Source organism: Pinus tabuliformis, chromosome 3_2 (genome assembly GCF_031772625.1).
Source record: "Pinus tabuliformis cultivar Carrire ecotype Pingquan chromosome 3_2, CPIR1, whole genome shotgun sequence".
Classification (NCBI taxonomy): domain Eukaryota; kingdom Viridiplantae; phylum Streptophyta; class Pinopsida; order Pinales; family Pinaceae; genus Pinus; species Pinus tabuliformis.
In genome coordinates, this window is record NC_142302.1 from 507,195,822 (window position 1) to 507,214,174 (window position 18,353).

Consider the following 18,353-nt stretch of genomic DNA (forward strand, 5'->3'; position numbering starts at 1 on the left):
GTGAGTATGAAATGGATCAGGTAATCCTAGATCTGGGTTTGGACGCAAATGTGTTACCAAAGCAAACATGGAAACGCATGGGTAGGCCCGCACTACAATGGTCCCCTATTCAACTATGAATGGTGAACCAACAGAAGATTTTTCCCATGGGGAGGTTGCAAGGAGTAACAGTTGATATTGAAGACGCAAGCACATAGACGGATTTTGAGGTGATAGAGATTGTCGATGACAACAATCCCTATCCCGCGTTGTTAGGGATAGACTGGGCCATCGATATGAATGGAGTCATCAACCTGAAGAAGCGGAAGATGATATTAGAGAAGAAGTCACTACGTGTAGTAGTCCCGCTAGACCCAGCGAAAGGAGCACACTACACTGAACCAGTGCACGAAAATGAGAGTGACGATGAGATGGATTGTATTTACAAGATAACTACGTGAGACCACGATTGGGTAAATCCAACTATAGATGGGAGAATCTCATGGGAGCGTGAAAGCTTCTGCACTTCGGATTCAGATGAAGAAGTAGAGTGCTGGAAGAATTGGTTGCACGAGGTGAAAATGCTGAATTACAACATGATGATCAGATCACTACATTGCATGAAAATAGAGGCCCGAGAACTGCCGACATATGATGGATTGACAATGGTGGATGACTTCTTGAGAAAATTTGAAAACGTAGTACTAGAAGAGCAGTGGTTCGATGCATTGAAATGGGCATTGCGCAGAACACCCGCATGATGGTGGAGTACACATCAAGGTAGGTTTGAGGACTGGCACGGATGTAGAAGGACGATACGCCTATGGTTTTCTAGCCCCCAGCCTCGAACAAGAGTTGGTCAGCCAAGGTGGAGCGACCTATGTGCCCACCTATCTCGATGGGTACTAACATGTGCACACGCACAAACTGAACTCAGGATCAAAAATCAGAACGGGGCATAATAGCAGGAAAGGAAATGCACACCACAAATTTTCCATGTGGAAGCATTCCAGAAGGTGAGCAAGATCCTGAACAAAGTTCACCAGGCGTGACAGTATGATTGGGACCTATGCGTACGAGCGGTCCGATGGGCCTATGGGGCCATGTACAAAAACTTGAACGTCGAGATGATTCTGAAGCTAAAGAGCAGAGTCGAGACCATAGTTTTGGAAGGAAGGAACCCTCTCATAGTAGATCCCATAGTTGAGATACTACGTGATGCCTACGACGAGGGAATTATGCAGCCATGTGATGACGAACATCTGCAAGGTCGAAAAGCCATCTGGCGAGGGGAGCTTAAACTTTGCAAACTCAAAGAAGATCGAGTATGACTGAGGAGGAAAAGCATGTTAATGGATGCAAAAATCAACAAACTAGAAACCAAAATCACAGTAGCAGGTTGCTTCGTGAAACTAAGAATGACAGGACAAGATATGGTCAGCCATACTAATGCATTATAAAATTTCCGCTGAGAATTTGTGGCTCTGCTATCATGGCTGCGACTGCACTTTACCAAGAAAAGTAACCAGGGGAATGCACCACACAAGGAAGAACGCGAGGCATTGACTACCGCGAGGGTAATTGAGGAGTTCCTGCAGACCAGGCTGGATGGTAAATTGAAGCTTCGCATAGGTGGTGCGACCACCTAACTATCCGTAGGAAGCACAGTCTCAGCGCTCCAAGCAGTTGAGAGAGAGTGCAGGACTATAAAAGAGTCCACCGGGGAGCTACGCGATGAGGAGGTTGTGCGCCGAATCAATATTCCAGAAGGGACGTACCCACGGATAGGGGGTTGCGCTGCCACGCGGGTAGGCTGGGAAGTGACCGTTGGTGTCACTGTTCATGACAAGATGTCCAATTTAAGGCAACAAGTAGTGGGCAATGGATAATTAAGACACGAATTCAGAACAATATTTGGGACAATCTGCTGCCAATTTCACATTAACAAGCCGAATAGGGGGGGAACAGTCAAATTTGTATTCAAAAGGGCCTATAAATCACTAGTGGTTATCCAAAAAACAACCCTTGGCATTTGTAGAATTCAATTGTTGTGCTATCAATTAAGTATGAACCCTACGAATTTAGAGGCGGTGAGAGCAAGTTCAGTGTTTGAGACGTTGCCGAAGGAGATGTAGGACTTCTTAAATAGAATGATGTCGACAACCAAGGGAGCCATGCAGAGCTCTACGCCGCCAGTGAGGGATGCACCAGAAACTCCAATATTGACCCTGACACCGAGGACCAAAAAGGATCCACAGGCAGCAGGACTGATCCGTATGTCTTCGTGGAATCCACGGTTTGGTAAACTGTCTATGGAAGACAAGGGCAAGGGTGTTAGTCTTGAGACAGATGATGAGGAAGAGGATTTCCAGGCATTTGTAGAAGAGATCGAGGCGGGTGAGGAAATGGAGGAAGACATTCAACTAGTATGCGTTGCAGCAAAACTACCCAAGTATGTCCCTCTACGGAAAGGAAAAGTAAAAGTACCCAAAGATTTGGATGTCGTTAAGAGTGCACTCCAAACCCCACTCCTCCAAGAGGGAATTCCCTTTGAAGGTTCGATTCTGGGCCGTGTGCCCACAATGAAATTTGAAGATTGGGACCTCGTGGACAACGAAACATTCCCTCATTCAGAGACTAGCCAACTCATGAAACAGAGCAAGGAAGGGTCGGTTATAGCACTAGAGCTGCGGAAATGGCTGCACGGTGTGGAAGAGGCCCGCTACTCCACCTTCTATGGATTCCACACTTTCACTGAGCACTGATCACAATATTTTTCATCAGGAAACTGCTTTGCCTGGTGCATGTTGGGTACTTGTGGCTGGAGGAGCTTATCCCAATCACGACGGAGCTTATTCATAGGATTTGTTGACTTCCCTATACGGGAAGGGACCCCATGGAAATAGCTGGAAAAAGTGGAGATTTGGTTGTCGTAGAGGACATGAAGAAGAAATATAAGTTGGAGAAAAAGCAAAGGGGCTACATAATTACTAGCACTCAAGACAAAGGGGTGTGCGTAGCCACCCAGCTTCTAGCAGCAAAAGTGATGAGAAAATGTCATGCGAATGAGGTACCAGTGATGGTTGTTGCATTGTCTGAACAATGCACAGAAGGGGTATAGTTCAACTAGGCACAGTTCCTCTGCGAGGAGTTTCTGACAAACTGCAAGGAGGCCCATCAGTAGGTTAAGACCTTCCACTATGCATGGTTGCTCTTATCCATCTGGTTGGTTGTAGGGGAATTGCCTAAGGATAGTTAGTTTCCTCCTCTTGAAGAAGACTTTCCAGAAGTGGTAAAATATGCATCGCTTTGGGCAACAAAGGACACCACGAGAATCCGCGAGACCAAGATCTTCTGGATACTCATGGAGGAAAGCATTTGGATGTGGATCAACAAAAGTCCCCACCTATGCCCCACGGTATATGACTGTCTACGGAGTGTTGAAGACTTTAAGGTGGATATGCACAATGTGTATATTAAGGCGCGAAAGGATCCGAAGCAGAACTGGACCAAACTCCCTTTCATCACGATCTATGACATTGTGTTCATTGTGCTGACTCATGGCCACTCGAGTGGTGTGACCTAGATCTGGTGGATGCATGATGAGACAGTGATACAAAAACATAAGGATGCCACTAGCTACTGGCACAACAAAAGCGTAATGAGCAGTTCACCGAGGAGGTAAGGGCTTCCTGCAAGGCAGGGAAGGCCACCACAGAACAGACCAAGGCTGCCGAATTAATAGTAGCAACACCGGTAACTAGGGCTACCATGATGCAGGAGGAAAGAGGCTCGGACATGACCACAGGACAAGGGACAGATGACACGGTGGAAGGCGCAGACCTAAGCACAACTGAAATGGTCATGTGGTACGAAACAAACAGGGCCTATAAAGAAGACCAAGGATTCCAAACTGGATGGTGAGCCTATTACCCTGACATAGGGTGACCTATACAACATCGATGACACCGTTCGTGAGGTCACCGAGGAAGCGCTCTAGGAAGCAATGACGGAGCAACAAACTATGTTGGGGGCCCTCAGGGCACAATTGTAGGGACTTCAGGTGTGGCCCCCACAAGAAGGAATGGTCGTTACCTACAGTGCCAAGGGTACATCGACAACTGAGCAGTTGTTGCAGGCCAAAATGGCTAACACCGTCGTGGTGCACGATGGAGCACTGACCACAGAAAACACAAAGGACAGAGCTGTGGTGGGCCGGATCAAGGGACTTGGCTTAAACTTGGCTGCCCTTCCATGGGATATATTATACTAGCTGCGGGATGGAGCGACAGTAGAACTCCGCGCTAGGGAAGGATGTGCAATGCAAATGCTCAGTGAATAGCGAATCAACATCGAGCAACTTAGCTACAAAATGATGAAGCGCTGGTGCAGAATCAGCAGCTGGAGCAGATAGTCGAGGAAGCATGTTGTCGCACCCTAGAGCTAGAAATTGCAACAAACCTACCAATAGGAGTGCGGATTCACAAATTGGCCGGTGGATTCCATGAGGCAAAGGAGGAAGAAACAAGGATCCAGCTGGACCTCAACCTTCAAATTGTTGAACTGCGATTAAAGACGCAGTCATCCACGCCCCCGAAAGTTTGGGAACAACACACTAGTGCTATCCAAAATGGGCTGGAGGAAATAGGATAGGAAATGCAGACCTGTACCACTATGTTGGAAGAATCCTTTGGGGTCCTCACTTCCTTACAGGAGGGCCTCACCATACAACGCCTGGAAACAGAGGTGTAGGATCTTCAAATGCAATATGATAGTGTGCGCAGGATGGTGTAGACAATAGTCCTGACCCAGCAGCTCGTGAAGCTACAAGAGGCGAAGGAATTGAAGGAGCAAGTGGATGCAGTGCACCAAAAAGAGGTAGTACTTAAAGCACGCATCTAGCCTTGGGTTGATGAGGCCTTCCTCATCACCGCTGACATTGAAAGAAAGCTCACATAGATGAAAGTAATGAATGTTTTAAGACAGGGATTTTCCCTTGACAGCGAGTATTCAACCGAGCGAGTAGAGCAGATCCAACAGATGGCAAAGCAATGCACTATGGACCTTCGCGTAGCCTAGACACAGTTGGAATGGCTTCATGACAGGATCACTGCACAGTGACTTGGGATGAGTCACGATGATTGTTTTGGGGACCTGTTGGGCAACGGATCCCCCCACAACATGTTTTTTGGACTTAAAGCCCGAGTTTTGGTCAATGTCATGTAAAGACTCCATGAAGTACAGGCGCGGAGCGCAAAAGTCTAGGAGATGAGTCATAGGGTTGTCCGCTCTAAAATTATGTAATTTAATGTAAAGTTGTGTCGGCCTACCCATGGTCCACGGACCATGGGATTGTATAAATAGAGCGAGGCTCTACATGTAAAGTAAGTTTTTGGAAAGAAGGAATTAGATAGATGCGAAGGCATGGTTAGAGAATAGAAGTGGATCTGAAGTGTATTGGGTCATAGTAGTAGGAGGAGGCTATGCAGCTGAGTGTGCATAGGCCTAGTAGAGTCAGCAGCTAAGTGCACGGATGGGGTTGGGTTTGTACTTGAACTAAACTTGAAAAGATCATTAATAAAGATAAGTTGGATTCGGAATATTGTGCATCTAGTTGTGGATCTATATTTTTGATATTATGCATTAAGTGTTATTTGTTTATTTATATGTGCGCACTTGATAAATACTTGTCTGAATGTTTATGTATGAAAATATTCTAAGTAATTAGCGAACAAAACCTAATTAAGGAAGACTTGGATGAGCAACATGGGTCGCGCTGTGGTTAGAGCTGCGCAAAGGCAGTAACACAGGACGTAACGCGCCCGCGGGTGCGCGTAGCCCAGTAAGCACTAAGGTTGGATCGCATCCCTATCACCGCATATCAAACATCCCCAGGGTGTGGAAACCTGGTTCCAGCACCCTCCCATACTACTTTGGGTGAGACCTCAATCCGCGCTCCGTGAACTATTGCCGAAAGGGCCTGTAGTACTAGGATTTGCTTGGCTAAATCACTTCTGAACCTGGGTCAGGCCCCACTAAGCCAACACTCATTCTAAAAAGTGTATTTAAATCTGTGATTAGATTTTACATCTTAGTTTTCCTCATTTTTCACAATTAAGTGTGGTGAAAAGAAAAAGAAACTTGCATTGTCATTTAGGGTTTTTGCATCCACATTGATTTACGAACAATTACATTGAAAGAGAATTGTATTGAGCATCTTGTTTGATGCATTTTCCATGCTGCATATTGTTTGTCTCTTTCCTTCCTTAGCTAGATTTTCGTTGAAGAGAAAGATTCTATTTCCTCATGTTAGATTTTCATTTTAGGGAATTCAGGGGAATTCGTCGTGAGCCATAAAATTGAAACTTAACTCAAGATCAACTTAAAAATTACTGAATCAACCTAAGGAGCATTTGTAATATTAACACAAGCGCATAGAGTTATAGGCTAGAGATGTGTTCCAACATTGTTAAACGTAGGAGTTGTCATTGTTTTCCAAAGTTGCATCCCGAGGGTGAAATTCCATTCCACGTATGTGAGTGTATAGGATCATACTCCACATACCTTTGGGTATATTGGTGGAGTTCCATGCATGTAAATTATATGGGAATGCTCTCATCGAATGGTTATGCATTAGACAACACTAGTATGGACTGCACTCCGACATACCATCAAGTATATTTTGGGAGTCCCCAATAGGTTGTTATCCGTCCATAGGTAACAGAGTCTTCCACCTTGCATACCATGATACACTAAACATAACATTCAAGGAGGTTAGTTTTAAATTGTTAAGTCCTTGGTTCATGAAGGTGTATATTGCAGTTCATGGTTTCTTGGTAATCCTTTATGCCTATATTACCCTCTTTTTGATTTATTTATTTTTGTGTTAATATAATTTACTATCCAACATGGAGCAACAAGATTCCCCACTTCTTCGTTCACGTAGAATGAAAAATGAGACTTCTCTTCCACCAAAGGCTACTCCTTGGCATACTCAGAAGAATTAAAGAAGCAAACTACCAAATTGGGAAACTCAAGAACTACTTCAGGTCCTCCTTATGAATCCGATCAACCAAAATCATCCATCCCCTTGAGTATTGAACCTGAGGTTACATGTACTCTTGTTGTTGAAACTGACACAACCGATATTGAATTACCTGAAGCTTTGTTTCATAAGGTTATACAATCTAACATTCTTGAGTCAGAAACTTTATTTCCTGAGGTAATTCAATGTGAGGATCCTCAATTATCTTTAAATGTTACTTCAGGTATTCCATCTTCTCTTTTGTTATCTCAAAAAGATCTACCAACTATATATCTCAGCCACAATGGTGAACTACTTTTACCTAGACTTGTGAGTATCGAGGATATCCCACAAGAAGAGTCTCATCCTTCTACTCATTTGGAGGGAGTTTTCCTTTATCAAACCCATCCTCTTCTTCCTCCTCCACATCTTGTACAAACTCCTTTTCCTAGTTCTTTCGACTCACCCTCGAACTTTACTTGGACATCTACATAGGGATTATTTACCATGACTAGAATCCATATGGCTTCCAAGCCTACATCTACCACTATGGTTGAGACACAAAATGTTTCTTCCACATTTATGTTTTATACATGACCAGATGGACATCTGTATGGTGGCCCATCCATCCCACCCGATTATCATTCCTTATATGGTACCTTCTCTGGTGCATATTCCAATTTATGGACATCCCCCATGTCTCCCACTTCGGGAATTCCATTTGGTTATTCTTATGAGTGTTTCTCAGCCTAGTCCTTCTCCTCCTCCTAAACCAATAGTTTAAAAATAGGCTAGGCCTTATGTTAGTGCAAAAGTTCCTCTTCAACAACCCAACTATCCTTATGTTGGGTACCCTCCACATGGGGGCCAGTTGTCTCCATGATCCCCTCCCCCTCTAGCAGTGGGCCAACCTATTGTCAGTATACCTCAAATTGGTAGCCATCCTTTTTTAATCTCCTTATCCTACGATGTTGGCTAGTGTTTATTAGCCTACTTTTCCCATTAAACTAGGTTCGATGTTTGTTTCCAAACCTGTGCCATCTTGATCTCAAGTTCATATTCCTCAATCTATACCTCAATAAAATCAAATTCATGTAACTCAACCTATACAGGCTATGATCACATCTCATCACATTCCTTCAGTATCTGGTACCTTGCAAGTCCCACTTACATAGCCTTTACGAGTTCCTTTATAATATTAGTTGGTTTAACAAGGTATTCCTCAAATTCTAGTAGGACAGATTGTGTATGGCATGGCATAGCCTCAATCGAACACTCTTGATCATGGTAAAATGAAAAATCCTATCAGGAAACAATATAGAACTTATTAGGGTACTCCTTAAGTGGCTTTTCAAGGCCAGAAAACTCATGGTTACCCTAGACCTGGTCAACAAGGTCACTTGTATTCTGGTTATGAGAATCCTCCTTACTCTAGTACCTAGGTTCCCTATTACTAGAACCCTCTTTATCTAGGAATGCAAGTGCCTATTGCCCAGACTATTCCTTCATATCCAGGTCATCCTCAGCCAAAATTTAGTCCATAGTTTCATTTGGTGGTCACTCTCGAGTTTCCATATTTGACTCGGCCCACCAATGACCCATCGTTCATTCACCTTGGTGGCCGATTATTCCTACCAAATTGCCTTCCAATATCCCTAAATTCAATTGGAATCTAGGAGAAGACCCGTCGATGCATGTTATGATGTGTCATCTTTGGTATTCATCAAACTCCCTCAATTATTATTCTATTTGACTTCGTCTTTCCCAAAGAACGCTTACAAGTACTGTTTCTAAATGGTATATTGAGTTTTTTAAATTTTGTGGAAAAACCTGTGAACAGTTTTGAAACCAACGTTTCAGACTAGCTTAGTGAGTCCATCATCAGGGAAATGAGATTTGTATTTGAGAAGAGAGAGCATGAAATTACGGAGCTTATTAATAGTTATTTGAAAAATATTTCTGATGTCTTCTTTTGTAGTCGGCTTACACATGATAAATTAATTAATAATTATTTAATTTATTTATTTATTTATTTTTTATTAATTATGATTATTATTATTATTATTATTATTATTATTATTATTATTTTTGAAATTTATATTACTTGTTTAAGATCCTAACTATATGTTAACTGTTTTACAGGAATGTATATAATTTTAAAGATTAGGTTTGAAAATTTATGTTAACTAATTTATTATGTGATTAAATTATTATTTAAAGGACTAGATAGGGAGTTAGTTATGATAGGTTATATTTATCAATTTTAATTAATTAAATAATTTTGTTTTATTTTGTTTTGTTTTTGTTTTTTTTCTTAATATTGATATTTACTTATTTGTTTATTTTTATTTTATTTATTTATTTTTAATGAATGTGTTTAAATCTTTGTTTATTGCTTTCTTATTTTATTTAATAGGGGTTTCCAGGTGTTACTTAACTTTAGTTCGTCGTCTCTATTCATATTATTGGAGGCTTTTTCGATTTCATTGCTTCCTTCACCCTTCTTTTTAAATAATGGTCTTCCTTGTGAATTAATTTTGCTTGTTCCATGCAAATATAGTGTGAGGAGGAACATGCATGCTCAGCTAGACCAGATTTTTCTGACCTATTTCTTGAAATGTCATTAATATGCTCTTTTAGCCTAATGCCAAAGGATCTTCCTGTTTCACCTATATATATTTTTCCACATGAGCAAGGAACCGAGTATACTCCTTTGTGATTTTTTGGGTCTATTAGGTCCTTGGCAAAATCTAGCAAGTTTTTGATGGTGTTAAGGGGTGTGAAGGCAACCATAATGTTATGCTTGGTGAGAGTTCTGGCGATTTTGTCAGCGGTTCCTTTAATAACCAATTTGGTAGGAATTCCTACAACTTCATTCTATGATTTCATCTCCTTAGCCACAACCTTCCTTGTACATTTCCATTTGCCCATCAGATACGAAAGTGGAACGAAGCTATTAACCAACTTCAAAAAATATTATTCCACTCACATTTCAGATCACATCCATGAGTGGAGGCATCAACGTCGGTTGGTAAAAACTTATGTTCTCGATCAATTATTTTCTTAATGGCTTATCAAATCTCTGTTGGCACTCATAACTTAATATGTGTCCAAAGGTGGAGTAGTGACTGAAGAGAAACTAATTTCTGGTGTGAAATATTTGGATTTGGTTTATACCGAATCTGGCATGCTCTATGATAACATACCAAACACTCTGAGACCTTTCACTAATATTCCTCCTCCGTGTGGTAAAGGATATCATGTCGTTGATGGAATTATTGGTTCTACCATCTTGCAGACAACGAGTAAACCATTTGCTATTTCTCCACCCACATATATTCAAACCCCTCAATCCCATCCTCATGTGACTTTAGCTTCCAAGATAAATGCTACTTCATTTGATAAAGGAAGTTTCATTAGTAACCTATAAGCAAGAAGAAAGGAAAAGGTAAGAAAAAGAAAGATTCATATCCGCGGGATAAACAAACAAATAAGTCTTATGATTATAAATAGAAGCCTCGTTATCCTTGCTTGATTTGAAACAAGGAACACTTTACATGTGATTTTTCTCACTCCACCGAAGTGAATAAATTCCTTAAGTCTTCCACTTCTCCTATAGTGTTGACTTACCCGTTTCCTAATCAAGACTGGTATGGTTGCTCGTGACCCATATTCCTCTAACATGGTTTTTATGCTTTCCTCCTGAAAGTAGAGATTTGATGTTTTGGTAGATGTTCAGAAAAAAGTATTATGGTAATGTGAATCCATAGAATGGTCAAGCTACTGATCAACCTACCATTTCAGCACCATCCTCATCATATCCCACTCTTCCATCAATTCCTACCAAATTGGTTATTAAACCTCCAAAAGGTGTTATTCATAAGTCAACTTTCAACCCTCATGCAATAACCTCTTAGAATTATAGATTAGTTGAAGACTTGGCTCAGTCTCCATAGGTTATGTTGAATCTTGAAGTGTTGCAAAACTACCTTACCCAAAAGAAGGCCTTACTTTCAACTATGGGATGTGTGAATCCATCAGATTCAACCTTGTTCTTTTCTCTCATGAAAAATATACCCCTCAACTTCCATCTCAGTTAGATTTTATAATCCAAGTTGTCATCCGTGGTAAAAATATTCATCAATATATCATGGATGAGGTAGTCTTGACTTGCATTATGTCCATGTACTAATGGCAGGTGATTGGTTCTCCTCAACTAAGTCATTCGCATACTACATTGAAAGCCTTTGATGGGAGAACATACAAAGCTTGTGGGATTTTGAATTCCTTGCAATTTTAACTCAGGGGAAAAACTATGTCCATATAAGTCAAAGTTATTGACAGAACTCTCAATTAGGACGTATGTGGGTTTATGCCATGGTTGCTATCGTTTTGACTTACTTCCATATGATCACATTTCCTCATAAAGGTAGGATTGTAGCCATAGACCAACTCACCTTTTTCACCACCAATTCACATGTTACTAGAAGTATTCATCTTGTAGGGGAAAGCCTAAAATCATATCATCATGTTGGAGTTGGCTTGTTGAAGGATTCTTCACTCATGGGAACCTTCTCACTCCATCCTCCTCTCCTTCCTGAAAATTCATCTTAGGTAACCTATATAAACATAATATCATCTTCTACTATCCTGGCTTATCCATGGATTGTACTAGATGAAACTGAGATGCAAATTTTTGGTGACCGAATGCCTCTAAGCCCCATTGAGCTAGGTTATGAAGCCATTAATTCAGATTGTGCAATTTCTTCCTTTGATTCGCTTAACTGGGTATAAATATCATTATACTATGGTACATCTCCCAATACTTTCTCGCATGCATTCCCTACCAATGAAAGCATCATGGAAATCATGATGTTAGATGATGCTCCTTGGGATTAACATCACCATCATTCCTCCTTACTTGATTCCATTGAGGATAGCATGAATGATGTATACTCACCTGATTCTGTTGAACGTTTTAGAAATTATGTTTCTATTCATGAGTTCGATTTGGAAAAAAATATCTTGAATATTGAAGCGACGATACCTCTTGATATTTCCATTAAGCCAGGTATTTTTGAAAATATACACATTGGAGCATCTTGTTCTCCATCTGAGATCAAGACTTATCGAGCCCTTTTTCGTGAGTTCTGAGATGTATTTTCCTAGGCCTATGAGGAGATGCTAGGTATTGACCCAAATATAGTTGTACATGAAATTAAGATGTATCTTGATGCCAACCAATCCAACAACACCTCTGTTCAGTTCATCCCAAGAAGGATATTGGTATTAAGGTTGAAGTTGAAAAGCTTCTTTGAGCTCATTTTAAATACCTTGTTCCTTTAATTGATTCGGTGTCGAATGTAGTTCCTATCATGAAGAAACAAAGGACCAATCAAGTGTCCGTTGATTATCAAGATGTGAATCGTGCATGTCCAAAGGATAATTATCCCACCCCATTATCGACCAGATTATTGATGAATGTATTGATTGTGAAATTTATTCGTTTATGGATGGATTTTTTTGGCTATAATCAAACAACATTCTCCCAGTTGACCAACCTAAAACTACTTTTATGTGTCCTTGTGGCACTTTCTTCTATAGGAAACTCCTGTTTGGTTTAAAGAATGTTGGGGCCACATTTCAAGGTGTCATGTATTATGATTCTCATGACATCAAACACATCATTCAACCATATTTGGATGACCTCCCTACTTACTCAAAACATCGGATTGATCACTTGATAAATCTTTGGGCTATTTTCCTTCATTGTAGACATTATAATATTCGACTTAACCCACACAAATGTGTGTTTTGTGTTAGTTCTCTATGACTTATAGGTTTTGTCATATAAAAACAAGGAATTCATATCGATCCATTGAAAGTACAGGTGATCATTGATTTTCTTGCACCTTCTTCACTCATTCAGCTTCAACTACTTCAAGGGAAAGCTAAATTCCTATGGAGATTCATCCATAATTAAGTTGTGTTAACCAAAGGATTCAATCGCTTACTAAAAAAGGGTATTCCATTCCATTGGGATGATGCAGCTGAGAAAGAATTTGATGTCCTGAATTATGTACTGGTGCAAGCATCTCTTCTATATCACCCTAATTATCAGTGCGACTACCTCCTGTATATTTCTACGACCATTTCTACTATAGCAATGGTATTGGTACAAGAATATTATTTAGGGACTCAGTATCCTATTTATTATCTAGTCAAAATATTAAAGATACTGAGGTCCAATATTCCCACATAGAAAAGTTGGCTTTGGTATTCGTTCAAGTTGTCCAAAGGTTTCACCATTACATTTTTCTTTAGAAAAATATGGTCTTTCCGGATTGAAACCCTATGAGATACATTTTATCACGTCAATTTATGTGGGGAAAGTACTTGAAATTGATTTTCATATTACAATACTTTGACCTGGAGTTCATCAAATCCAAGTCAAAAAAATCCCTAGTTTTAACATAGCTAATGTGCAATATTCATTCCCATGATTCAGAATCTACATGTGAATATTCTACTCCTGATGAGTTGTTGTGTCTGATCTCATCATCTAACCCATGCTATGGAGATGTCCTGATTTATCTCCAAACCCAGAATTTTTGGTCTAATACCTCTCTCTTGAAGCAAAGACATATTCATTACTAAGCTCAAAATTACATCATTATTGGTGACACTCTTTACCATTATGGTATTGATATGATTTTACAAAGGTACCTCACACTTGCGGAGGATGAGAAAGTCCTAAATGAATGCCACTCAAGGGCATGTGGCAGAAATTTACCTGGTTATGGTACCATCTAGAAAAATTTACATGTTGGTTACTTATGGCCTACCATCTTTCATTATTACATCCTTGTTGTCTAGAAGTGTCATGCGTTCTAGATATATGATCGTAAGTCCCATGCTCCGCATGCTCTGTTGCATCCATTCATCACTGTTGGTCCCTTTGCGAAATGGGGTATCAATTTTATGAAATGTAAACCTCACTTGGCTAGGGGTAAATGCTATATTATTGTTGCAGATGACTACTTTACTAAATGCACTGTGGAGATGCCTACATTTAACAACATTGGTGAAATGAAAACATACTTATTTTTCAACCACGTTATCACATGGTTTGGTGTTCCAGAAGACATAGTTACGAACAATGGAAACCATTTCCAGAATCATATGATGACTGAATTAACTACTAAGTTGGGACATTCCCATGAAAGTTCCACTCCCTACTATCCTCAGGCTAATGGATAGGTTGAGGCCATCAACAAAGTTCTTAGGATGATGTTTAAACGTATGGCAGGGGTCCAGAAATCAGAACAGCATATGCTTATTCACGATTCTTTGTGGGCATACCAAACCTCTGTCACGACTACTACTGGATTTACACCGTTTTAGTTTGTATATGGCCTTGGAACTATCCTCCTAATTGAATGCGAAATTCCATCATTGAATCTAGCTATCAAACTTCTTCCTGCCACTTCCATAGAGTAGGAGCATCTTTTACATCTTACTCGTTTAGATGAAACATGGCATGATGCTACTATAGCTAATGAAGCTCATAAAAGATGCATCAAGGTGCAGTATGACAAAAGTGTCAAGCCTCGTGTCTTCTCGGGAGACCTTGTTCTTCTATATGACCAGGAGTCTGATAAGTTACGTTTAGGGAAGTTTCAACCTATGTGGTTAGGTACATATATTGTCAAGTGAGTCCTTTCAAAAGGGGCCTACGAGTTAGTAAATTTTGATGGAATTCCCCCGGCACAACCTAGGATTGGGATGTACCTCAAAAAATACTATGCTTCATCTCAAGTGTAGTTTTCATTATGTACATACTGTCTATAGGTGTGATGAGTGTGATTTCAGTGTGTCTTTTTAGAGTTTCATACATCTTCTATTGATTCCCATTTTATGTTTTCTTTGTAGATGTCGATATATCTTGAAACCTTTATCAGTTATGCTGATGGTGCCAGTCGTAGTACTCAAAACTTATCTTCCGCATCATGAGCTATATTTTTTCTTAATGTTGAATTAGTGGGTCTGCAAGGGATTTGTATTGGTCCCTCCATCAACAACATTTCTAGGTATAGTGTAGTGGTTGAGTTACTGTCTGATGCTATTGCACATGGTATCCGTCGTTTATTCATTAAACTTGATTCACAACTCGTAGTACTACAACTTGCCAGTGTCTATTCAGTTAGAAGTTCCACCATCTTACGCATGGTTTTAAAAGTTTTCCTTCTAGAAATACATTTCGATTTCATACAATATGAACACACTTCTAGGAATCTAAATACATTAATAGATGCCCTAGCTAATCATGTTTTGGATAGACATTGGCAACGAATGTAATTAATTTTCAATTCACATTAAATCATATTGAAAATAAAATAGAAACCCAAAAACACTGAATACATACATACATACATACATACATACATACATATATATATATATATATATATATATATATATATATATATATATATATATATATATATATATATATATATATATATATATATATATATATATAGATATAGATATATATATAAAGTTTGGTTTTACAAAAAGTTGTGCCTGAGACACATATGGCATACATCACACATATAGAAAACTACATGCAAGATCTAAGTAGACAAACCAAAGGTGCTCATGATAGAATGACAATACATGAGCCATCTTGTGCAATACTCGACCGATATGACTAGGGACTCATACGGTGTATCACTGAAGTCATAGAAGAAGTTGATCGACCACGGTCTTATCAATTCCATGTGTCAACCCTTCCATCTAACACTCTAATTCTGATAGGACTTCTGCTACATCAGGATCCCGTAGCATATCCCATCCTAGAACAACAACCTATGCTAGTTCTACAGACTCCTTCGATTTTCATTCCTCTGCACGACTAAGATATGAAGCACCAATAGGTCGAATTGGTCCCACATCTGCATGAAACATGAATAGTTTAGTCTCAGAATCATAAAAAAAATTCACAAAAAAAATTATAAAACTTAAAAGGTCATAATTCTTACCTAAAGCACCCCATTACTCACCCTCAGGAAGTACGAGCTTAGGGTCATCACATAAATCCATGCCTACATAAGGATAGTCATTGACCATAATAAATTGTCTACGCATCCATCCGACGAAGGCTGGTGAGAAGTTGATCATCGACGACCCTGCATTTCAGGACATGTGATCTATCCTCCTCCTCATCTGTGACACCCTAAGATCAATGGGCTTGAGTGTAATATATTGAGGCTAAAGTAATGGAAACCGCTCTAATGCAAAGGAAACTAAGATCACATCGTATCCAAAACTCTTTATTTTTCCCTCTTTTTCCCTAGATAGTTGTTCTTTCATATTGACTAGAACTCTCTATCTCTAGTTGAAGAGTGTTGGTTCTAGACACTCCAACCCATATTGCATGTATGATCTTCCTACCACAGGAAATGTTTAGCTACCTACCAATCTTCCGATAATGAATAGGATTGTTCTCATTGGTAACTGGGTCACATATTTTATATTTATATTTCCATCGTTTATTAGTTAGGATCGAGGCCTACAATAGGTGGCAATATAATATTTCACTGTCTCCCCACCACTTTTCCCACCTAGGAGAGATAAGGGGGCACCTCTCATGGAAACACTAGTCAAAAAATAGATATCTTCTACCTTTATCTTGAGAAGATATTCCACAAACCTGAATTCTTGTGCCTAAACATCCCATGAACGAACAAGGTATTTCAAAAACTACATTTTTTTCCTCATATGATGAAGCCCGAAGAATTTCAGTAATTCACAGTTCCTTAATGACTGGATGGTAGTAAGATCATTTGCTACCTTTAAATCTTGTTCCTTCTATTCTCTTTCTCTCCATATGAAAGCCATTTTGTGCTTATGAACCCCTAAAACATCAACAAGAGATCAATTAGGATCCTTTTCATGCATAAAAAATTGACAAATTTTGAGGAAACAATGTTAAACAAAATTTAGATCTACACCCAATGCACCCTAGAAGACAAAACTAGAGCATTGCACCCATGCCTGTATTGTGTGGTTGCTTAGTTGCAACACACTTTTCGACCATCTGGGCCTGCATTGGTACTAGGGTGAATGTTTAGAATCCCAGGGTCCTCAAAAACCCATAAATTTTGCAAGAAATCATAAAATGGAACCATAGAAAGAAATAAAAGTGTTTTAGCTCTTCCTGGAAGTGACGATATTCGAAATGGCCCAATGGATGAATCAACTATAAAATATCGAGGTAAAAAGTACTCAAAGCTCTCGTTGTTGAAGGTAAATGTGAAATGGTAAAGATGAACAGTGATTTTTTAGTATATATTGTCATATGTCTAATTATTTTATTCATATTCAATGTTTTTACCTAGTTATATTCATTTTTACTATGAAACATGTATGTTTAATCCTTTCTATGTTGTTCTGAGCAGGTAGACAACTATTAATGGATTTTTTGTGCTTTAAACTTGTTATTTTCACCAAAGAGTACACTTTTATCTCTTTTTCGAGCTCTTTAAACCTACTAAAAAGGAACCTCTTGGAGTCCTATTTCATCTCTTTTTAGACTTCAAAAACATGAAAATATTGTTGAGAACTTGTCTTTTCAAACTCGTAAAAGTAAATGAAAATACATCTACTTGGTATAATTTTAACCCTTTTCTGGACTGAGATAAATGAAATATGAAGAAGGAATACCTTAGTTAAACATGGCTAAGAGGTTCTCTTGGTTATTTATCCTACCTTTTTGGACCTAAGGGACTGCAGGGACATGTGGAATTTTCTTTTTCACCTCTTTTCCAAACTCTCTAAACATGAAAAAGGAGTCGATTTTTACCTTCACTGGACTTGTAAAAACACCAAACAATGATGGACTCGTCAATCATGATGGGGCCAAACCACTCCTTCTCAAGGTTTGTTAAATATACTCAGAGGGATTCATCTAAAGGATGGACTTATAGATCAAGCATATGTTATCCTCCCCAAGCTTGTTAAAAAATAAAGAGGTACTGACCGTATGGTTGGGGAAATTGGGAAAATAGGCTACTCCATTTGTGAATGGAAATGAGACACTCTTGAACACGACACTCTTCCACTTCATCTCTGTGGTTTTTGGGTTGGATAATTTTCTTGTCTTTTAGTTCATCATACCTTTATGAAACCTCCATTTTGGTTTTTTGTCAATGTTTCTGACTCCATTTCAGTGTCATCAGTGTGTTGAACAGAATTCATTTAGTTCATATCCATTACAATACTCTTAAGACTTAATTCCATATTTTCCTTTCCTGATCTAGTTCTGTATCAATATCATTCTAATCAT

The 18,353-nt window shown here is 39.3% G+C and overlaps 1 pseudogene; it reads left to right on the plus strand.

The window, feature by feature from the left end:
• Positions 1-2,132: 2,132 nt before the first annotated feature.
• The window catches only part of LOC149181538 (putative methyltransferase PMT17), a 118,988-nt pseudogene continuing 102,767 nt past the window's right edge, over positions 2,133-18,353 (plus strand).